This window comes from Euprymna scolopes, chromosome 3, assembly GCF_053919585.1.
Source record: "Euprymna scolopes isolate OS-2025 chromosome 3, ASM5391958v1, whole genome shotgun sequence".
In the NCBI taxonomy this organism is placed as follows: Eukaryota; Metazoa; Mollusca; class Cephalopoda; order Sepiida; family Sepiolidae; genus Euprymna; species Euprymna scolopes.
In genome coordinates this window covers 168,681,685-168,707,904 of record NC_136484.1, presented here as the reverse complement: position 1 = coordinate 168,707,904, position 26,220 = coordinate 168,681,685, and the positions used below count along the sequence as shown (strand labels likewise).

At 34.1% G+C, this 26,220-nt stretch overlaps 1 pseudogene; it reads right to left on the bottom strand.

The window, feature by feature from the left end:
• Nucleotides 1-303: 303 nt before the first annotated feature.
• LOC145263090 (uncharacterized) lies at nt 304-3,593 on the bottom strand (annotated as a pseudogene).
• Nucleotides 3,594-26,220: the final 22,627 nt, after the last annotated feature.

Below are 26,220 nucleotides of genomic sequence, written 5' to 3'. Positions count from 1 at the left end.
TGTAGATGTATGACGAAATGAGACTGAAGATTTATATAGCTTGTATAACGCTTTATTCAGCTAAAAAGAGCGCCGGCAAAAAAAAAAACAAGGGGAAAGAAAGATGGCCGATCGCTGCTACTACTGTCTCCCAGAAGGATAGAGAAACAGGGGAGGTAATTCGGGGTAGGGAAGAAAAAGAAGAGTTCTTTTATTTTCAGGTCATTCTCCGCCGCCTAAAAAAAGTTCAGTATCACAAGGTTCTTCCAGGACATATTTTCGGACAGCTTCTGCTCAAACTGAAAATAGAGAAAAGGAACAAATTCAAAGCTGGTAATTTTCAGCTAAATATGGAGATTTGCGACGAACTCGAGACGAGCGTCTGGGATTTAATGCATCAGCATTTTCAAGGGAAGTTCTTTGCAAATCATCCAAATGTGGGCGGCAAGGAGATGTAGGAGTGCCAGTTTCAGGGGCATAATTTTCGCTGTCTGCCAGAGTATTAATAGCAGAGTCTTTAGTGACGCTTGGTGGAGGAGGATGATCAAGGCTAGACTTGATAGGGTCCTCCGTAGCAGAAATTTCAGGCTGTGAATAGTTGTTTTCGTCACCAAGTGGTGCAATATGGCGTAGTGACACTGTTGTTTCTCGCCCATTATTAAGTCGCACACACGCATAGTTCGGATTGACATCCAGAATTTCCACTGTCTCAACTAAGGGTTCATATTTACTTCCGCGTACATGGCGTCTCAGGAGCGCAGATTTTGATTTGGCTAACCAAGTTGGTATAGAATTGCCAGACGCAGATTTCCTTTGGAAATTAAACAGACGTTCGTGAGGGGTGCAGTTGGAGGCGGTAGAGAGCAATGAGCGTATGCAGTGTAGTGCTACATCTAGCACCTTTTTCCAGCTAGTTATGGGGAGATTGTTCGATCGTAGAGCGAGGCTAACTGTTTGCCAGATGATTCCGTTATATCTCTCCACTTGGCCGTTGCCTTGTGGATTAAATGCAGTTGTTCGACTGGTAGCAATGCGCCGAGAGAGAAGGAATTCCTTGAGTTCGTCGGACATGAAAGCAGTGCCTCGATCCGAATGTATGTATGAAAGATTTCTGAAAATAGAAAATAGACTGGTAAGGTGTTTCTTGACTATTGCTGCCGAGATATCTGCACAAGGGTTAGCAAAAGGGAAACGGGAGTATTCGTCTACTACAGTTAGCAAAAATCGATTTCGAGAATTTGTTGGCAAAGGTTCCTTAAAGTCTATACTTAACCTCTCAAAGGGTTGACTTGCCTTAATGAGCGTTTGAGGCGGAGTTTTAACAAATCTAGGCTTTATCTCAGAACAGATCTGGCATGATCTGGTTACCGCTCTTACATCATCTACGGAGTATGGTATATTCTTGCTTCTAACAAAGTGCACCATTCGGGTTACTCTAGGGTGACACAAATCCCTGTGCAGAGCGTATAGTTTCTGGATAGAAATTGTGGCTGAGCAAATTCGAGATAGAGCATCCGCAACTGCATTTTGTTTTCCTGGACGATAAGTTATGTCGTAGCTGAAGCAGGCGAGTTCTAGCTTTCATATTGTGATCTTCTCATTTTTTATTTTGCTCTTGCTTTTGGGGTTGAACATAAAAGAAACAGATTTTTGATCCGTGATAAGTTTAAAATGCTTTCCAAGTAGTAGGTGTCGCCATTTTCGAATGGCTTCTACAATAGCATAGACCTCTTTTTCAACTGAAAAGTGTGTCTGTTCAGCAGACGTTAAAGTCCTAGAAAAGAAAGCCACAGGAAAACCGTTTTGGGTGAGTGAGGCGGCAATGTTCTGAAGCATCTGTTTCGATCTCAAATGGTAGAGTTGAGTCTATGGCTACCAGGGATACTTTTGCAATTTCTTTCTTCAGATGCTTGAAGGCATCCGTTTGTTCCTCGTTGAGGGGAAAGTGGGTGACGCTAGTTAAAGGATGTAGTTTTTCTGAAAAGTTTGAGATCCACCTGGAGTAGTGTGCAAAACATCCCCATAGCTTGCCGAAGAGACGTATGGTCTAGAGGAAGAGGGAGGTCCACCAATCCCTTGAGTCTGTCGGGGTCGGGTCTTACTGAACCACTGCTTATTGTATATCCGAGCAGATTCACAGAGCTAAGCGAATAATGACATTTGTTTTTATTCAGTGTCAAACCGTACTTATCCACGCTATTCATGAACTGCATCAGATGGTTATCATGTTCTGTCTGGTTTTGGCCACAGATAGTGACATTGTCAATGTAGGCATAAGTTCCTTTGAGGTCTTCTTGCTTGATTATGTCATCCATAACTCGCTGGAAGCTAACTACCCCATTGGTCACTCCAAAATGTATCCGACAAAATTGGTAAAGGCGCCCTGCAGCTTCGAATGCAGTATATTTTCTTTCTTCTGGTCTGATGGCAACCTGGTGATACGCACTGGTTAAATCCAGAGTGCTAAATACTTTATAACTAGCAATCTCGTTTACCATGTCCTCTATCCGAGGTAGGGGATAAGCGTCCAGAAGAGTAAATCTGTTTATTGTCTGGGAATAATCTACTACGAGTCTCTTCTTGTGGTTATCAGGGAATATCACAAGCGTTTGACCTCGCCATGGAGACTGGGAGGGTTCGATAATCCCTTCCTTCAGCATGCGCGATATTTCAGATTTGATGAATTTAGCATCTGGTAGGCTGTGCCTCCCTGATTTTACTGCTATTGGACGACAGTCGGGGGTTAGCTTTGTAAACAGAGAAGGATAAGGGATATTATCAATTGCTGTCAATCCACAAATCGTAAGAGGGGGGAGCGGTCCTCCAAAAGGTATTTTCACAGAAGAGTGTTGGCGTAAGAAATTATGTCTGAGGATGACGTCAAAGCATAAGTCGGCCATAACAGCTAGTTTGACATCACCATATTTTCTTCCGCCCAGATTGAGGGATACTATGCAATGTCCGAGAGTATAGGACGAATGCGAACTGCTAGCCATAAAATTTTTTCTCGAACTTGCCATGGTCGACAGTCCCAGCGTTTTCACCTTATCAGGATGAATGAAGTTTTCCGAGCTTCCCGTATCAATGAGTATATTAACAGACTTGACCTTAATTTTACCACACAACGATGAGTGAGATAGACTCTCTGTAAAATTGTAAGATGAAATAGAAGCAAGAATAGACTCACCGTGATTTATAGCGGCTGCTGTAGGGGATCGGCAGACACGAGCAAAATGTCCTTTCTTCTTGCAATTCTTGCAAACAAAGCTTCGGGCAGGGCACCTAAATCTATCGTGTCTCGGGTTCCCACAGAAGAAGCATTTTTGTCCCAAGGCAGCAGCTATAATGCGTCCCTCACCACACTCAGACTGGTCATCACTCTCTGTAACTTCGGTCCGGACAGTGGAGACAGATGCATTCAGAGAGTTCTGTAGGGAGTAAGAAGCTAATTGCTTTTGCGCCATTTCTAGGGTTAAAGCCTGGTCATACGCCGTGCTTAAATCCAACCTTGTTCTCCAGGAGTCTCTGCCGTATATGATTGGAAGAAATTCCATTGATGAAGGCGTCTCTGACGTAGTTATCCCTCGCCTGAGTAGCTGTGAGGAAAATTCCATAGTCGTCTTAGTTCATCTGTTTTTTTCTTTCGGCTGGTTTTTGCAAGTACTTTCAACTGAGTTTCATCAGTCGTCTTCGGGCAGTTTTTGATAACTGTTTCGTGTAACATCTGGATGCTTTTATATGCTTCCGTTAAATTATTTTAGCTACATCCTTATCACGTTAAAAACCGTATATTTTTTACACACGAGACGCTTCCCTAGTTCAAGAAATTTAAATATAATTTTAAACGAACAATAATCAAAACTGCCTGAAGACAACTGATGAAACTCAGTTGAAAGTACTGACAAAAAACACCCAAAAGAAAAAAAAAAATGGATGAAGACGACTATGGTACTTTCTTGCATAGATTCAACCGAGAAATAAGAACGACAATTACAAAAAATTGAAAAAGGCATATATATATATATATATATATATATATATATATATATATATATATATATATATATATATATATATATATATTCGCGCATATTTTATTGAAGAGAATCTTCGTTCTTCTTTTTATGATCTTTCTTTCGAATTTTTCTTGTTTTCGTACAAGTATTTTTGTTGTGGGATCCAAAGTTCTTATAAAGTCCCCTAGTTTGACAACAGCAGCCGAATTCTCCACCTATTCTAACACGATAAAGGTGAAGAGGAAGGAAAAAAATTCAAATTAGGCGAAACTACACATAGTAAATTAGTAATAAATAGAAATATACAAAAACAAAAATACTTGTACGAAAACAAGAAAAATTCGAAAGAAAGATCATAAAAAAAGAACGAAGATTCTCTTCAATAAAATATGCGCGAATAATGAAATTCTGCCTAAATATACAAAACTCAATATATATATATATATATATATATATATATATATATATATATATATATATATATATATATATAATTATATATATAGTTGAGTAAAGTATGTGAAATATAGTAATTGTCTGTATTTTTTCTTTTTTTATAAAATTAAGCTGGAGTCCGAACACGGTACCCCCGTAATAATAATAAAGGGTTGGGTTCGAGACTCCTAACAAACCGTTCACCTGGCGAAGGCCGGAGGGCAAAACGGCCGAAACGTTGTGACAATAACAACCAAGATGAGGAAGTCAGTCCGACAATCTCAATCATGTGAAATATAATTGAGTAAAGTTTGTGAAATATAAAATTAAAATATTACTTTCAATATAAATAATAATAATGGTGCTGATATTGATAATAATATGAATAAATATATAACTAAATAAATAAAAATTAAAATAAATGTAAGTAACTAATTAATTTACAATTCAACATTAGAAGATATGAAGTATAACTTAATAACTTATAACTATAGATTGAAATTATTTTAATACTGACATTTTATATTGTAAATGTTAGTGAATTAATTTATAATATAAATCGTTTTATTTTTTTAAATAAAATTAAGTGAAAGACATTAAAACTATATTAAAATTACTTATTCGTTTGAATATGGATGTCTAAGAGTTGTTTAAATAAATAAATATAAGTGAAATTAATGTTTTGTTGGATTTGTTCTAAGGGAGGTAAATCTGCTTCACTTTATTAAGCATATTTAATTGTTTATAACTACGATATTAAGGAGTTGTCAGATTATATTTAAACTTAACAAAACGTAAATATAGTTTTTTGAACAGTATGATTTTTAAAATTATAATTGTAACGATTAATAAGATTGATTATAATAGGTAACAGAATTGAATTATGTATGGTTTTCAATTCAAAATAATTGCTTAGTTACGATACCCGACGGTAATGATCAATCGTTTTTTTTTTGTTTTTTTTTTTTTTGGAGGGGGGAGGTTTTTGTTTTGTTTTTTGGTTTTTGGTTTTTTTAGTTTAGGTTAGTTTAGTATATACAAACATGTATAATAGTTTATAATTTGTTGATATTATTTTCATAAGTATGCATACAAAAATTAAAATTAATAAATTTACTAATTATTAAATAGAAAATTTTGGTAGAAGATTCATAAATTCATTAAAATTGTTGGTACGAATAGTTGGGTTTAATGACTTTGATAAAATTTCAATATGGCGTAATGGAAAAATAAAAAAGTATTTACAGTCTTTCTTCCAATTTTCGGATTTTAATCATGTCAAATCACACTTCAATTCCTTTTGACGCATTGATTGTTTCTATTTCTTCTGATCAGTAAGGGCATAATAGATTCACTGATTGATATAATAATTAAGTGCTTGATTTTACGCTACGAAACAGATACTGTCAAGAATTGTATAAGTCAACTAAATTAAAGGAATAAATTATAAGATAGTCAACATCATGAATCGTGGAATATAACTTTTTGTCATTTATTCTCTATATTGCTCTGTAATTACATTGAGCTTCTTAAATAAGGATTGATATATATTATAAGGAAATATATTTCTACAGAAATATATATATATATATATATATATATATATATCCTATCAGCCTCATATCCAGATCCCACTATTTCAGAATCCGCCTGTTTGCTTCCCCCCTCTCTCTCTCTCTCTCTCTCTCTCTCTCTCTCTCTCTCTCATATTCTTTCTCACTCTTTTATATACTCTCGTCACTCTTCACTATCTATCTTTCACTCTCCCACACTTACCCCCTCAACCCATTTAATAATTACCTCCCTCTCTTTCTCAGTCTTAATTTATTAATGTATTCTCTTTCTCGGTTGTTTGTTCTCCTCTTCAAGGACGATAACTCGTGTCCATATTTCTTTCAATTACTCCAATCCAACTAATCACAAGTATTTGCTTAATAGCTGTCCTTCTGAAGCTCAAAGAGTTTTGTCTTTGTCGAGCTTTGCCAAACGAATCACAGATGTGATTAGCGTTTTAATTGGTTTGATCAGGAAGACGAAACGACTCGTGCAAATTGATTCCAAAAGTATATGTTTGTTTGTGTAGTTATTGTGTAGTTATTATGACAATTATTATATCGATGTTAACTATGATAACACACATCTTTCTTAGACAGGGGAAAAATCCAGGTTCACTTTGATGGTCGTACGTCCAAACAGCATGATATAAATACGGGTGTGTCTCAGGGATCGATTCTTGAACTGTTATTATTCGTGATATTCGTGAATAATCTCCCTGATAATATTGTCCGAGATGGGTATATTTGCTGATGATATCACGCTCTATAACAAACAAGAAAGGAAAACAAATGTACATATATCACAGGCAATGGAGAATGACTTCCAGTCTCTCGTAGAGAGAGAGAGAAATAGAGAGAGAGAAATAGAGAGAGAGAGAGAAGGGGGTGCGTGTATAACTTGGCTGAACACAAGATCTCAAATACAAAATAGCACCGGGGCAAATCAAAACAACAAGCGGAAGCGGTCGCATACACACCTTATATTTAACTATCATACGTAAATCATACGTAAATAACCTAATAACCACTTTTATTTAATAATAGGTACGTGCAAAATATATAAATACTTTGGCCCCTCCCTTGAGTTTAATATTCACCGAAATTCAGAAAATCAAGCAATTTAAATTAAATTGTCATTCCATTTATTAATTAACAATCTCAGAATATGAACCTATCATATTTTTTTATATTAGTGAAAATGTTTTATTTTATGTAAACAAAAATACTTTTACTAAAGTTTTAGCTTAAAGTACAAAAAACGCATGAATTTATTTTTTCTTTTTTTTTTAAATGAAAATAAATTGTAGATGTTCACAATTATATATTTTTTACATTTCATGAATATTACGAACCAAGTTAACATGGAGTTTACTCCATGTTAATGCAATCAATATAACTCGAAAAAAATAATTTTTCCAACTAAAGATATAATCATTGAATTAAACATTCACGGAGGCGCCATTTGTACGTCGCATGAAAAAAAACATGATCACCCAAATATTTTAGCATATTAATATCCCAAACATATGGGGCTTCATTTCTATTTTTTTTTTTTTTTTTTTTTTTTTTTTTTCAAGAAACTTTTGATTCTCGACAAAGAATACAGGGCGTTTGAAATGTTCACTTATCATAATAACAAATTATTAAAAATACGACATCGTTATATTCTGCAAATACCACAGAATATATATTAGACGTCAAGTGAACCTTTGTTTAATAAACGCGCGCCTAGTGGCTATGATAAATAAGTGTGTGATAGCAAAGAATCTGACTAGTTGATCAGCTAATCCAGTACCACAGTAATATATAAAAACACAATGGCACATCAATTGTGTATAATAGCCTGACGAATCCTCACGAGAATGAAATGCGGAAAATCCTGTGTAGCTTAACTGCCATATATATATTTTCAAAACTTACTACCTAGTTCTACTTATTTATTGAGCATTGTCAAAATAAATATTGAGAATAAATAGAAAATTTTATATAGATACATTATATATATATGTGTGTGTGTGTATGTGTGTGTGCATATATATATATATATATATATACATATATATATATATATATGTATATATCCATACAATACAAAGGCAAATCCACATAGACCCCTTAATATTAAACCAGCAACATGTATTGGAACACATTTCATAATGCGTCTACCTAACCTCCCATTATTAACTACTACTAACTAGTTTATCCTAACTTTACTTTATTTACGTAGTATAAATATACACATGTCTACGTATATATGTATATGTCTGTATATGTATGTATATATTTATGGATATGTATGTTTGTATATATCTATATGCGTGTATGTGAGTACATGTGTGTATGTATGCATGTATATGTACATCATTATCTTACTGGAAATCTGTATCTTCACATATATATATGTATGTGTGTGTGTGTGTGTGTGTGTGTGTGTGTGTGTGTGTGTGTGTGTATATATATATGGGTGTGTGTGTGTGTGCAAATATATGCATGTATGTTTGCATGTACATTTTGTGTATATAGGTATGTGCGTATGTAGGTATATAGGTATGTGTGTATGTAGGTGGATATATATATATATGTGTGTGTGTGTGTGTACATGCGCATGTATTGGCATATGTATTCACTCTCTTAACTGACTAAAAACTGCTCATTGTCAAATAAACGAATGGACTTATGGTGGCTGCTACGAACATTCGAAAATGAACCCTTTACTTGACAAACGCATATTACACGTACATAAATCCTCTCTCTCTCTCTCTCTCTCTCTCTCTCTCTCTCTCTCTCTCTCTCTCTCTATTTCGTATACTCCAGTGTCTAGCTAAACAACTAAAAACAGCCAAATCTTAAAACCCAAAATTTAAATTCCTCTTCCCTCCTCTCCTTACCACTCCCTTTTATCTCCCTCTCTCCCCCTCCCCTCCCATATCACTATATCTCCACCCACTCACCGTCTAGCTGAATTTGCTAACCCTCCCACACACAGAGACACTACAATTTAATGTATTTTAAACTTCAAAACTTAACTGTTGTCGATCTCCGCGCCTCCCCCCTTATTATCGCTTTCCCCCATTTTTTTTTTTTATTCTCGTATTTCCTCTAAAATCTTTCTTTCAAATGATAATAGCCATTTCTGTAAAGTCTGCCGAGGCTGCTGGATCGTAGATATGGTCCAGCAACCGAAACATGTGTAACTAAACAGATAAAACGGTAATAAAAAATAAAACGCATATTTGCTCTGCAATAGTATTAAGCAATCTCTTCAGGTTTTTACTAATTACCATTTTTGCTAAATATATATATATATATATATATATATATATATATATATATATATATATATATATATATATATATAACAAATAAATGATATTACGCCATTTTGAAATTGTTCAAAATGGCGTAATGTAAGCTAAAAATAAATTAATTTCAATTTCTCTTCCAATTTTCGCATTTTATATTTATGCCCAAATGCATTTTATTTTCTTTTGATGGATTGATAGTTGCTATTTCTTCTGATGAGTTAAGATTAAAATAGATTCATTGATTGATATAATAATTAAATGAATGATTTTGTGCCACGAAACAATTACTGTCGAGAATTGTAAGTTTCAACGAAATTAAAGGAATAAATTGTAAGATGGTCAACGTCATGAAATTTGAAATATAGTCATTTGTTTGTTGCATACTTTGTAATTACATTGAGCTTTTTAAATATAAAAAGTTAAATATAATTGAAAAAACTCATATTTATACAGATAGATAGATATGGTGGAACGATTAAAGTGGTAACCAAAAGAAAACAAAACTACAAATATTTTATTGCCAAAATCAATTCAATGTAACCGCCTTCAGTCTCAGTCACCAGGTGCAGACCCACAAGCATGCCTTTTCCACAAACACTGGCAGGAGCTCGGCTAATCCTCAGCGAATGGCAGCGATCAGGCTGGCTTTGGTGTTGTGGGAGGTCATATTGTTGATGTTCTCAACGTATGACTAAATTAATTAGTTTAGCACACACACACACATACAGACACACACACACATATATATATATATACACTATGGCGGAGATTCTTTGCATGAACAGTCACTTCAGATTTTTCTCTTTATACTCATATCTTCATGGTCATGTCACTAATAAAGGTGCTGGAGGTAAACTGAGCTGACGTTATCTGCCTGATAGTCAGGGACCCAAACTTTGAATTAACTCCTAAGAAGGCTGTCCTATAAGCAGGTAATAAGTACTGGGGCTTCTGTATTGCCATTTGGTGAATGGATTCTGAACCATAAAGCAGTTTTTAGTGGGGCTTCTCAATGCCATATTTGTGGTGAATGTTACGGTATTACCTTTTCATGTCCTGAAAAAAATTTCTTCATCTATTTTCTACCTTACTTTCCCCCTCTGCCTTGCTCTAACCAACTTTATCGACCTCTTCCACAAATCTTTATATCCAATCATGAAAAGCCTCAAAAAACAAAACAAAAGTGAAACAAGAACTCCAACCTCCAACTACCAGGTCTCCTACTCTAACACCAGAGGTCTACGCTCCAACCTTCCCAAGATTTAAATCCAATTACAGAAGACCAAACCAAACCTATTGTTCCTGTGTGTATCTGGAATTGTACCGACTGTTTCTCTAGATGATTTCACAGATACTCTAACTTTACATCCATATCTGACCACCAAGATCGCCATGGGCATGGAATATGTCCCTACATTAGAAATGACTTTCCATGTGGTTGGGACATCTCCAGAGAAGATCCAAATTTGCCCTATATGTTCTTCTAAGTAGCACTTGCTCACAGCACTGCATTCATGTTTGCTCTCTCTCGCCCCGCCCTCCATCACAACAGCAGAGTTATTATCTTTAAGAGCATCTCTGAGAAAATTGACTATATCCTGTCTGCTCACCCTTTGGCTAACATTCACGTCTATGATGACTTCAATGTTCACAATGTTGAATGGCTGGACCACTCAAACAAAATGGATGATGAGGAGAGGTACTGTCATGATCTCTCCATCGCCTATAACCTAACTCAGATTATTCATGAACTCACCCATGTGCCTGACACTAACGGACAGAATGTAAGTCTCTTAGAGCTTTTTCCTACAACTTGTCCAGAACTATGTTCTGTCCCCAGTAGGGTCTTCTGACCACTCAGTTGTTTCAGATAAAATAAAAACAAAATGTAATAAGTCCTCAGATGTACCTCTCCATCGTACAGTATATCAATACTCTATGGCCGATAAGGATAGCTTCCATATTCCTCTTTGAACCATGTTTAAAATGAATGCATGAAATCTATAGTATCAGACTTGACTGAATGGTTAATTGTTGGTATAGATCGCTTCATACCATCCAAGAAATTTCAACAAAATCCCAACAGCCAGAATGTGTCACTGCCATTGCAACCATCATTTCCACTACTTTCAGCAAAGTAGATTCATTAAGACTAAAGCCGCCTTTAGAACTGCCAGCAACTACTGTAAAAGAGTAATAGAGAACACAACAGAATTGTATGCTCAGTCTGTCGTCCAAAGTAGATGGCATTCTAATTATAGTGCTCAAAAAGCTTCAACCAGAACTAGCCCCCATACTTACAAAGCTGTTTAAACGTTGTCTTAAGGAGAAATGCTTCCCGACACCCTGGAAAACCCCTTCAGTGTGCCCCTGTATTTAACAATTTGGGCGATCGGTCATCTCCCTCTCAGTACAGGCCAATCAGTCTCCTGTGTGCCATGAGTAACCTCTTGGAATCTGTGTTAAACAAAGAAGTGATCAACCATCTAAACAGAAACTAGTCAATATGTACTAACAGTAATATCTCACAGGATTAGTGAATCTCTTGACGCCGGCTTCATTTCCAGGGCGATTGCTTTTGACATAGCATAGGCTTTCGATAGGGTGTGGCATAAAGGCCTGCTACATAAGATCTCCAACTACGAAATAACTAGAAATGTCTTTTCAATTATTAAATCATTCCTCTCTAATAGGTTTATAAGAGTAGTGTTTGACGGACAGAAATCAAAAGCTCACAACATTAATGCAGTGTTCCATCTTGGGTCCAATTCTCTTCTTGATCTTCAGCAATGATTTCCCAAATCATATCCTAAGATAATTCGTAGACATTTATGCAGATGACACTACCAACACCTCTAAGACGAGAAACGGCCAAGATCTCTCTCTTCTGATCTTGAACACATGGTGCAATTGGGGAAAATGTTCATTTTAATGCGTCTTAAACCAAACTTCTATCTTTCCATCATCATCGCTCTCACCCACATCTTGCTCCTATTAAAATGAACGGCTCTCACCTTGACGATGCTCCAGGTTTAGACAAACTTCTTGGTCTGATCTTCACTCCTGATCTGAAATGGGGCACATACATCAAATCCGTTGCCAGGGTCATAGGAAAAACCATTGGAACATTCTGCCGCTTCAGTAGATATCTCACTTTTAAAGCAATTCTTTACTTGTATAAGAGCTAAGTACGTCCTAGGATTGAATACTGTTGCAGAAGCTTCTCGAATACTATATCCTGCCGTGACAGAATTCAAAACCGACTTCATAATCTAGTAAGTGATGCCCTTTCCTCTTCTCTGCAGCCTCTTTCCCACAAAAAACACTCGTCTAGCAAAAATCACTATCAATAAAGTTCCCCATTCTCTATCATTGCTTAAACCTAAACATGGATTCCATGAACAAAGCTTCTTCCCTAGAACTACTCGCTTGTGGAATTGGTCTGCTTTCCGGCTGACTACAATGTCATTATCTTCAAGTCCAACGTAAACAAGTTCTTGCTCAACTACTTTCGTAAATGATCTAATTATACCAAATTCCTTTTACAAACGATTATTACGCAAATGTCCTATTGACTACAATACACACATTAACCCTTATCCTCAAGTGGCCTCTGGGCCTTGATATGTATTGATCTCTTTGTAAAAAAAAAAGTATTCTCCTTTTAGATAGAATAAGATAGATATCCTTTCTATACTTGACCAGAATAGCTTTCACAACAAAATGTATATTTTGAAAATCTTGGGCGCTTCTACACTATTAGGACGAAATTTCGGAAACCGTAAAACTGAATTTCACATGGAAACAATATCTACGTATTCCTCGTATTTTTAAGATGATTATATCCAAACATTTACGAAAATTGATGAGATAGAAAATTATTTATTAAAGAAAATAAAAATAGAATTTGATGAAAACGATCGTAATACACACGAGAGTTCAAAAGGGAGGTAATTTTCCATTCTGATTTAAACAAGGCCGAAATTTTTTACCTACTAACACGATTATTGTTTGTTGTTTTTTTTTTTTAAATAATTCAGTTAATTTCGACTGTATAATTTGGAAGCTACCATTGTAATTTATTAGAATTGACAAAAAAAAATTAGTAGAAACTATTGTTTTTTATCTAAAAACTCCATTTAACAACTAAAAAAATACGTTTTGATAGTGTAGAAGTGCCAAATCTTATTTTTAAGTGATTCCGACCAAATTTTTGGTCTTTGCTTCCAAAAAGAAACTTTTATTTTGAATCGATTTCTTCGACTAAGATATTTAATCCTATTCACTATTTCCAATGTTATGGGTTATAGACGAAAAGTTAAAAGTATTTGCACCATCTAATTTCCATCTACTTCCTCTGCCATCTAATTAACTGTTAGCAAATATTTAGTGAATGACATATTTTCTGTTCTGAATTTTTAAGCTGACGGCTTATATTACTTGTATTGATTGGGCTATTGTTCTCATCTTGAGTTTTATGTGTGCAACGTTTCGGTCGGATTGTCCTTCGACCTTTATAACGCATGTCCGTTGTCATTTGAAAAAGAAACAAGAAAAGTTACTGCCTCTATAGATATTTATATATATTATTCCTTAATTGGAATTTTTTTTTTTTTTTGAGATGAGCATTATATGTTAATTTTATTTTATTTCGGACTATTAGTCTCATCTTTATTAGTTGTTGTTTTTTTTGTTTTTTTGGTTTGTTTTTTTTTTTGTTTTTTATTGGTTCACAACGTTTCGGCCAACTTCCTCGTTGTGAACCAATAAAAAAGATTTTTAAAAAAATCCATAGATATTGTTGTATTTCTGTGAGTTAGTTTCTGTATTATGGTCATTGTTTCGAATTTGTGAGAAAAAAAAATTGGTTGACAAAGGAGAGGCAACTCTAATAAAGATCGACAGGAGAAATATCTTCCTTCCATCGCCAAAATTTTAAGGGTGTACAATGTTTGTTTCTTTTTCTACAATTAGAGGCTCTGAAATTTTACTAAATTCCACGCTTAATAATTTTCCTTTTCCTTTTTTTTTATTTTTAGCGTATATGCTGCCTGCTTGAGTCACATGAACCTCCTCCTTGCATTTTTTTACCTCTTTCCACAAAGAGAAGCGAGTTCCTTTTCTTTCCATATGCAATCAGCTAGTCTCGACTTTTCGGCCACTCCTTGTGTCACGTCTTTACGGTGTTCTTCTAGCATTACTTTTACAGAATATACTTTTCCGCATTTGCAGAAAATCTCATATACACAGTTTTTTGTCATGAGACTTTCAGTCAAAGACTTGACTCGTACTAGATGTTTGTTTTTTTTTAAGTTGAATCACTCTTAAATATTGTCCTGATGTCATATGAATTGCATATTTTTAACATTTTTTGGACAGACCCTTTATGCATGGTGTACACTATGGCAAGTTCTTGGGTATTGTCTCATGAAGGATAGTTTTCAATATATGGAAGATACAAAATTCTGATGCGTGTGGGTTATTAATACATCCAGGAATGCTAGTTGGTTGTTGTGTTCCTTTTCCATAGTGTACTGGATAGATGGACGAATGGAGTTCATATGGTCTACTAAGTTTTGGACGTTCTGCTGGTGGGGCCAAAGTATGAATGTATCATCCACATATCGTAGCCACATAGTTGGTTTCAGTGGTGTTAAACTTATCGCCAACTCCTCAAAATGCGCTCTCTCTCTCTCGCTCTCTTTCTCGCTCTCTCTCTCTCTCTCTCTCTCTCTCTCTATATATATATATATATATATATATATATATATGTATATATATATGTATATATATATATATATATATATATATATATATATATATATATATATATATATATATATATATAAAATGGGTTCAGAAATTCCAACGAAAGAAAGATGTATATTTAAATAAGGGGTAGTCACCAACAATGTGTTGAGACGAAAAATCACAATACTAAAATCTATTTTAGTATTGTGATTTTTCGTTTCAACACATTGTTGATGACTACCCCCTTATTTAAATATATATATATATATATATATATATATATATATATATATATATATATATATATTGACGTACATGGGACAGTGGTGAACCCATTGCTAAACCTGCTTCTTGTCGGTTCCCAAAGTGAAATAATACCTGAATTTCAACTCACGCCATCCATATTATGTAAAAAACAAAAAAAAAGAATCGTTTGGGGCTTACAACACCGTGCCAGAACAATATATAGCAATAACAACACACACAGGAGGAGGTGGTCAACTTAAGAATAACCCTCCACTGAAATGACTACCCAGAGAGCATTACATTGGCTCTGGAAAACCTAGAGCAAACACCAAAGGACAATACGCGAAAACTTGCCACAGTGTCCGAAATTTACAAAAAAATATGCAGTCCATATGACATCAGAACAATATTTAAGAGTGATTCGAGCCTCCAAAATAAGTTACTGGCTGCGAACATATCTATGAAACCAGTAACTTTTCTTTTACAAACAACAACCAACATGTCTGAAGACGGTCGAAGGCCAATCCAACCAAAAACGTTGCACAAATAACACTCAAGATGAGAACAATCCGGTCAATAAAAATAATATGACATATTTTTTTTGTTTAAACACTTTCAGAATTAAGATTCAGATAAACACTTTCATTCGTTTAAATAATATTCACTGATCAATTTGATTTCCTTGTGTACAATAAGATGAGATATACTTATGCGTCTTTGAGAAAATTAATGACATTGTTGTGTTCATGCACATAAGCGACTTTGCTTTTGTCATAATGCGTGACTTCCTAGGTCGGGCTAAATTAACTTCCTTTTAAACTCGCACTAACATAGATCTCATTAAATAAATCAATTCGAACACATTTTTATCAGATCATATTTTTATAATTATTTTTTGTATGTCTTATTTAAATGTACTGCTTTCGTTTTTAAGACAAATTATTCGATTTACTTTTCTCTTTTTTTATGTGGGTTTGTCTTTTTTCTGTTTGCTTTTTCAGTCATGTGCAAAAACAATAATGACAAAATAACAAAAGATACAGGAAAAATTTTATTTATGTTTTGAGTAAATTTTTTTTTATTATCATTATTATTATTATTATTATTATTATTATTATTATTATTATTATCATTACTATTATCATTATTATTATTATTATTATTATTATTATTATTATTATTATTATTGTCGTCGTCGTCTTCTTCGTCGTTGTTCGTTGGCCGATACTATATACATCTCTCTCGCTCTCTCTCTCTCTCGGTCTCTCTCTCTCTCTCTCTCTCTCTCTCTCTCTCTCTCTCTCTCTCTCACACACACACTCACGCACGCACGCGCACACACATATTTCCGTTTAAAACAAGTAGCAACGTTTATTCTATTAGGAGTTACAATTGATGTTCGTTTTCTTCTTTGGAACAACAGACTTGCAAATAAGAAATCTTAGTCCGACCAAATCGAAACACAAGTTTAATACCTTAGAGTCCAATGTCCCACGTCTCTCTCTCTCTCTCTCTCTCTCTCTCTCTCTCTCTCTCTCTCTCTCTCTCTCTCTCTCTCTCTCTCATAGGTGCACTGACCGTGATACGACCAGAAAGCAAACTCTGTCAAGCTTCTCATTCTAACCCGACTGCTTGAATATAGATATATACATATTTTGGGATCACCAAGATATCAACTTGAAAAAAATTAATCTGATATCTGATGCCTACCTATTAGTATCAAAACCGAATGCCGAGTGACGGTGACGTGCAGAGAACTTTTTCAGGGTAGATACTCAAGTGAAAAAAGGGCAAAATTTGGTAATAAACGTAAATACTATTGTACTGATTATCAGTAGAAGTAAGAAATTTATTTAAAGAAAAATATTTATTATTTATATATGGCGGCAAGAAAAGCAATCCATATGATTAATACAGTATGTTATTGATCAGATTTTATTTTATATTAATAAGAGAATCCTTCCGTGTACCATTTCTTTGAATACTTAACTTTTGTTGATTTTAGTGTACTTTTTAATTGTTAGCAGCAAGATATCAGATAACTTCTCTGCACAGTTTTGTCTTCACCAGCTTGAGTTTAGCGAAGGTCCTTTCCACTGTTGCAGTTGTGACGGGCATAAATTCTTAAGAATTCAAGTATAAGTGGGAATATTTCCTGGGCATTTTTCTTCTCCGGTCTTTTCTAGACAAGACCGGAGAAGAAAAATGCTCAGGAAATATTCCCACTTATACTTGAATTCTTAAGAATTTATGCCCGTCACAACTGCAACAGTGGAAAGGACCTTCGCTAAACTCACAGAGGGAACGTTTGTAAAAAAATCTTCTGCAACTTTTCATCATTTCTTAATTCTCTCAAGCTTTGTAGCACTGTGTCCACAATTCTGTAGGAGACTACTAAATCAGTCTTTTCGTTGTAGTGCATCAGATCCATAAGTAGTTTCTTGAAAACCTGGGGTAGGAATCTCAAGACAAACAAGAAATTCAAAGTTAATAATTTTCAAAAATGTTGAAGCATCCCTTGCTTATGCATCAGCAGGATCTTTTTGTACTTATCTGTTCTGTAAATTGCTTCAAAGCGTGAATGACCTCCCTTATGGTTCTAAGAATTGATTCCCTGCAAGCCTATCTAACGTCTGAAAGCTTTTTTATGTTTTTGTATTTTTTAGATGAGGATTGATAATTTTTATTGCTAAATTATTCAGACTACTATTCTCATCTTGTCTGTTATTCGCACAACGTTTCAGTCGAGGTGACCACCGATTTTCTTCAGATGTGTGTCTTGTTGAACTCGGAATTTAGAGGATGATCTATCTTTATATAGCTTTACTGGCAATTTAAAACCAATAAATATTTATTATTTTACCATTATTACCAGCAATGGAAGATTTTACCTTCAACAAAATGAAATAAAAAAGACAATTAAAAATTCATTTTGTCATCGGAAAATAGACATCAATTTTTCTGATTCCGATACCAATTCCGATACCCCGAAATCTTCCGATTTTTCTTATTCCCGATTCCGATTCCGATTAATCGTCCCAACACTAATTAAAATGTCTTGATTCGCCATTAAATAACTCTAAATGGGCTGATATGCCATAAAATAAAATACTTCACAAGATCTCCAGCTATGGTATAGCTGGAAATGTCTTCTCAATTATTAAATCATTTCTCGCTGATAGGTTCATAAGAGTATTGGTTGATGGGCAAAAATCAGAAGCTCACAGTATTAATGCTGGAGTCCTTCAAGGGTCCATCATGGGCCCAACTCTTTTCCTGATCTATATTAATGATCTTCCAAATCACATCCTTACATCATTCGTAGACATTTATGCTGATGTCACTACCATCTATGGTAGCACATCTAAGACAGTAAACAACCAAGTTCTTTCCGATTCTCTCTCCTCTGATCTTGAGCAATGGGGAAAGGAGTGGCTGTTTACTTTTGATGCATCTAAAACCAAGCTTCTCTCTTTACATTATCATCTGGCATCAATTGAAATGAATGGTTCTCATCTTGGGGAGGCCTCAAATTTTGACAAGCTTCTGGGCTTGACTTTTACTCCTGATCTTAAATGGAACACGTACATCAAATCTGTTGCCAGGGCCGCTGGAAAAATGGTTGGATCCTTCTATCGATCGAGTAGATATCTCACTGCTGCTGCAATTCTCTATCTATATAAGAGCCAGGTACGTCCAAGGATGGAGTACTGTTGCCACATCTGGGCAGGAGCTGCTAGAAAGGACTTGTTCTGCCTTGATAGAGTTCAAAATAGACTTTGTAGCCTTGTGGGGAATGTCCTTTTCTCTTCCCTGCAACCTCTTTCTCACAGAAGAGATGTTGCGAGTTTGTCTCTGCTTTATCGTTATTTTCATGGTAAGTGTTCGACTGAGCTTCAATCTATGGTCTCCCCTCGCCAAGAAACACTCGTCTAGCTGAAAACACCATCAATAATTCCCTCCACTCTTTATCTGTGCCTAAACCTAAACGTAGATTCCATGAACAAAGCTTCTTTCTTAGAACTGCACACCTGTGGAACTCTCTTCCGTTTACCTGCTTTCTATCTAACTACAATATGGTTGTCTTCAAGTCCAACATAAACAAGTTCTTGATGAGCTGTTCCACTTAAGTTAACAAATTTACCGAATTTTCATTACTAACGATTACTATATTGTCCCGTTGACTACTGTACACTCTTAACCCTTATCCTCGAGTGGTCTCTGGGCCTTGATAAGTGGTTATGCCTATGTAAAAAAAAAACAGCCAATAAATATGATCATATACAAGCCTACAAGGTGAGACGTTTCTTTCAATACACATTATTGGACTTTTGGACAAGATCAAAGTGTAGTATCTGTTCCGGCAGATACTACACTTAAGATGATTTGTGCCAGTCAATGGAGGGGAAACCCTCTATACTGGGACAATTATTATTTTTGGTAACCAGAGTGCCCCCTTTTTGCTTACTTTTAGGGGAGCTGGTTTTTACCTCACATTAAAAACGGCCTTGTGCCTAATTTGCTCAGTGGGGGAGCAAATAAATACCATCTGTTCTTCAGATGCTGCACTTCCATTTCTTGTTCTCTTTCGGTGGAGGAGAAATCCTTCACGACTGAGACAATTTTTTATTTTTTTACCTTTTCTCCACGTTAAAAAACGACGCTGGTGTCTAACTCTGTCCCGTGAGGAGGCATTGTAAATAGGCACATTATCGTCTGTTGTCCGTTTGTTTCATGGCGAATTTCTGCTACTGTTCCGGTAGCAATTTTCATTCAACCCTTTAAACATGTAACTTAGTACATGTTTATACTGTCCACATTAAATTTTAATTTAGAAGAAAAACAAATATTTTATTATTAAGATGTCTTGATTCGGCATTAAATAACTCTAAATTGGTTGATAATGGCTGTAAGTTCATATAGGTATCTATTTACTTCTGTCATGCCGATGTATCCCACGTTTTGTTTTTTTTTATCATATAACGATAATCAGTAATTCAATGAGAGATCAATGTTATGTTCTGAAAACACCGAAACTCAATTGGCTTACACATGAAGTATCGCTTCCTAAATAACAATTAGCTTCTTTTTTATATTGATACTTGATCTTCATGGCGGTTCGATATATTGGTTATGAGTGAATAAATGTTGCTGAATAATTGTGTATTTGGCTCAGTTGAAAATTAATTGGTGTCTCCCCGGATGCAAGCATAAATATCCGAATCTATTATCACAGATGAAGAGTCATTTTGCTTCCTCTTCATCACTGGACTCCAACTTCATCTCCATCTTCTTTGCAGTTCGATGCACCGAATCTTTGGTTGAAGAGACTCTCAACTACCAATTATCTCCACCGAAGAAGATTAAGGAAAAAAAAGAAAAGTCAAGATAATTCGCCATCTTATTAACAAAATTCAATTTCGATGATTTCGATGATTATTGGTGAAGATAATTGACTTGAGTGAGTTCGCGTGTGAAGTTTTCAAATATAATTTATCATGACAGTGAATATAGTTTGCAACTTCAGCTATATATACAAAAAATAACGCAAGAAAAAAATACTTGCTTGTTGAAGTATCTATCGATATTAGTCTATTTCTTTCTTTCTTTTCTTTATTGGATGCTGAGTATATTATGCAATTTTTTTATGCATGTATATATTATGCGTTTATTATACATTATGTATCATTTGTTTGGATTTTAAACCGATAGTATTAATCTTGTTCTGATCTTCTGTAATACATTTATATATATAAAATAGTAGACGACGACAATAATAATAATAGTAGTAGTAGAAGTAGTAGTAGAAGTAGTAGTAGAAGTAGTAGTAGTAGTAGTAGTAGTAGTAGTAGTAGTAGTAGTAGTAGTAGTAAATAATGTAGGTACAGCAAAGTCTTGTCCAAGGTGCGGGTATCTTTGGTAGTACATATATAAATGAATATTACGCTCTTATTGTGAGATTTATTATTGAGCACTCTGTGAGAGTTCTACTCCGCTAACCTTTTAGATACACAGACACACAGATATATATATATATATATATATATATATATATATATACACACATATATATATATATATATATATATATATATATATATATATATATATATATATATATAAAGCTGAACGTCTGTGTGTCTGTCTGGTCACGAATAGGCTCCTATATGGTTGACTATTTAAAAAATTAATCACATATAATGATAGATGTATCGATACATAGGAATGGGTATGTTTGATCTGGTATAATGATTATTCATTAAAATTGTGGGATCTGCGTACGCGCCTCGTCCACAAAGTATGGAAATAAAATATGTAAAAATTAAAAAAAAACGTTTACAAGTGTTTTTGCATATATATGTACATAATAATACTTTGATAAGTATGTTTAACTTAAATAGGGAAGGTATAATAAAATTGTGGGGTCTGCGTTCGCGCCTGGCCTCCATAGAATGGAAATAGGCACACACTTTAATAAAGACTTTTCATATCTATCTGCGTAAGCATACTTTGATAATTATGTTTCAGTTTGAAGAAATATGGTATTAGGTTGTCCGGAAAATAATGGCCATTTCAGGAAGTCTGTTTTGAAATTGGATTTTATCATAGGATTTTTATTATATTTCAGGTAAACATCAACGTGATTATTGATTTATATGTGCTCTTTAATAATTTCTTACATTTTTCTTTCAGAAAACGTTTTATGAGCGAATGAGCCCATAATTTGGAATATGAGAAAAGAAGACTTACGATTACTTTTCCTGCATGAGTTTAAGCTTGGTAACAATGCTTCTCAAACAACTGTAAATATCAATAGGGCATGGGGAGAAGGCATCACAAGTGATAGAACAGTACGAAGGTGGTTTCAAAAATTTTGTAGTGGTGATGAGAGCCTTAAAGATGAAGAAGGTAGAGGACGGCCATCTAATCTTGACAATGAAAATTTGAGAGCCATTGTTGAGCAAAACCCACGGCAAAGTGTCAGGGAAATGTCTCGGGAACTTGGTGTCAACAGTTCAACAGTGTCGGACCATCTGAAGCAAATTGGCAAGGTGAAAAAGCTCGACAAATGGGTCCCACATGAGCTCAATGAAAATCAACAAGCTCGACGTTTTGAAGTGTGTTCGATGCTCTTTTTGCGAAACATTAATGATCCATTTCTTGACCGAATAGTCACCTGTGACGAAAAGTGGATCCTTTATGATAATCGGAAACGATCAGGTAATGGCTTGATTGTGATGAACCACCCAAACATCTTCCAAAGCCAAAGTTTCACCAACAGAAGATTATGCTGAGTGTTTTGTGGTGTGCAATTGGTGTTATTCATTACAGCTTTCTGGATGCTAATCAGGGCATCACAGCAGAGGTTTACTGCAATCAACTCGAAGAAATGCATCATCATTTACAAAAATTGAGACCTGCATTAGTGAATAGGCGTGGTCCAATCCTGCTCCACGATAATGCGCGGCCTCATGTTGCGAGAATGACACTGCAGAAACTCACAGACTTGGGATACGAAACTTTACCACATCCTCCTTATTCTCCAGATCTTTCACCCACGGACTACCATTTTTTCAAGCATTTAGTCGCTTTTTTAAGCAACAAAACTTCCAGATCTAATGCAGAGGTTGATTCTTTTTTCAAAAATTTCTTAGCATCTAAGCCAAAGAATTTTTATCAATGAGGCATAAATGATCTAGTTGATAGATGGCAAAAATGCATGGCTGTTCAAGGATCATACTTTGACTAATTTCAATGTCTAGTGTCACCTATTTGATTAATAAATCCTTTTTCTCTAAAATTGGCCATTATTTTCCGGACAACCTAATATAATAAAATTATGGGGTGTTCGTTCGCGCCTGACCTCCATAGAACTGAAATATGTCACAAAGTTTAACAAGGTTTTTTAATATAGATCCACAGAATATTATAATAAGTGTTTCAGTGTGAACAGGTATGGTATAATAAATTATGGGGTTTATCTATTTTATTTTTACTTTCATCATATTTTGCTTTGGTTTTGATACACCCAAATTCGAAGCTATCTCTTTACAACCCTTCCTTTTCATAACCTATCATACTTTCATAAATCAGAGTCCGTTTTCTGTATAGGCTGTTTTTGAACCCAGTCAATTGCGGGTACTTTTGCTAATATATATATATATATATATATATATATATATATATATATATATATATATAACTAGCATGGGTAGCATGGATACCCCCCACAACAATTTCAAAGATTAAAAGACGGATAAAAACATGTAAATGTAATCGCCTCCCCCAAAAGAGGTATCTGATACCCTCTCCACTAGATATTTCGGCAGAAGGGATCACTGTCCTAAGAAAACTCACGATTTTGTGAACTTAAAAAAATAAGGTTTATAAACATTAATGCGTGCATTTATTTTTTTATTTTGGTAAATGTGTAGTTTAGCGGCGTAAATTATTTGCCAGACAAAAAAAAATATAGAAACTATTTATTTTTATATAAAACACATTGTGAGGCCCAAAGGCTGAAATAAAACCAGACAAAAAATTCATTTTTATTATTTTTTTATCATTTACGTGTATTATTCGAGACCGCTATATTGCTTTTAAAATTTGGCCTTCCAAAGGTTTGCCAGATTGGCCTTTTAAGTTCTTTCATGAATTATGTTTTTGGCCGTCATATTTTTTTTTTTTTTTATTTTTATTTTGTAATGAAAGAGCGTAAAAAGTCCAAATTTTTCCTTAAAAATCCAATCTGCCAAACCTAAAAAAAAGAAATTTTAAACGTGTAAAGCTTTTATAATTATTTTGTCTGTCAAATAATTTACGCCGCTAAACTACACATTTACCTTTATTTTTTGTAAGGGCACTTTTTTACTGGCTTTTCTTTTTGTAAATAAAGGAAATTTTATATTTGCTTTTTTAGAGAGGGGGGGGGGCTTTTTGATTTGCTTTTTATTTGTCGTTTTATGTTTCTTATGTAATCCCCTCCCCCCCGCGCCAAAAAATTGAATTTTTCATATTTTGGGTTTTGTTTTATTTATTAAATTGCTAGTTGAATGTAGAGAATGGTCTCATAAAAAATAATTAAATTTATCGTTATTTTATGTTTCCAATGTTATCCCCCCCCCCAGTTTTTTCCCTTCCCCTCAATCGCCAAACTTAAAAAAATGCTAGAGGTGACATGTCTTGTTGAACGCTTGGTGGCCAAAATGTGGGTGCTCATTTTACGTTAAATTTATATAGAAAAGAGTTATTTTTTTTTCAAAATTTCTCATTTTTTTGCACTTATTTGCACTTCTGCAAATTAATAATATTTATAAAGGCTGTTTAAATGTATTAGGCTGAAAAAACGTAGATCTCAATTTTTTTTTTTTTTTAGGGGGTAAACGCCGCTGGGTCACGTAGTATAAAGTTACCTTTTAATTAGAAAATTAAGTTTGTAATCGATGAAATTAACACGAAAAAAGAAAAAAGTGTAAATTGTGGAATTTAGAGGGGGGCAGTAGATCTTCATTTTTTAAGGTATTAAACGACGCTGAATTACATGGTAAAAATGTACCGATTTCTGTATTGCCGTAAGGAATGAAATAAAACAAACAAATGAAATCTTTTCAGTTTTTTTCGTGGGTGTTTTTTTTCTTTTTTTGGTGGAGGGTACTTGTACTGTTTAATGAAGACATTCAAAAATTAAAATATCGAAAAAAGGTTATATTGTACGTATCTGTTTTGGACTGAAGATCTCCAAAAGAATTTCATTTAATTTGATCAAGCGGTTTTTATTTTACACCAGAAAGACACGTTTTTATGAGAACATGTTGAAGTCAGCCATTATGAAATTTGTTGAACACGCCACGGGGAGATAACTCCAGTTAAAGCGCCGACACTCCCTCCCCATCTTTATTACTAGCTTTTCTTCCTAAAAATCGAACCTTTTGCTCGGTATCATAACAAATTGTTTTTTCGTTGTAAAATAAAAACTACTTGATGAAATAACGTGAAAGTTTTTTTCGGAGAACTTTGTTCCATAACGAATACGTGCAATATAACATTTTTTCGATATTTTCATTTTTTAATATCTTGATTAAACTGTACAAGTACCTTTTTTTAATATTTAAAAATAAAACAATAAACGTCAAACATATTTTCTATCTACACGGAATTATTTTTCCAGCTAGAAATTTAATTAAATTATCAAATGATATTTGGTAAACATTTGTTTTTTTTTTATTGATAGCATCTAGGGACAAATAACTCTAAAAAAAGAGTTTTTTAAAAAAGTCGCTGTTGGAAATATTAATTCCAAAATAAATTAAATTAAATATATTATCAATATAATTGTTGTTTAAAATTTATTAAATAATAATTTTAAATAGAATACTTAAAATAATTCTCTCGCTAAAAACATTAACTAAGATAGACCTATTTAGTAAGATCAAGTTTTCTTAATGTCATATGCAAATAAAGTGATCTATTTATTGTATATTTTTCCAAGTATCATACTTTATATAGAAATAAATGAAAGATTAAAGTAAGACACGTTTTGTATATATTAATCAAATTGTGAACAAACAAACAAACAGGAATACGAATTTATATATATAGATTATATATAATTATTTTTTACTAAAAGATCATTATGACAGCCCTTTAAGGAACTCGTTTCTTATTGTTGAGCACTTTCAGTTGAATTAAGTCGGTCAATTTAGCTCTTTATATATATATATATATATATATATATATATATATATATATATATATATATATATATATATAAACAGGCATCTGAGTTAAACAGCATTTTTAAGGTAGCACATACAGGATCAACTAAATATTAATTTGTTCTCTTCTTTATTTAGTTGAATATATTTCGCAACTTGGTGTATATATATATATATATATATATATATATATATTAGCGGTACGCTTTATTTGAAG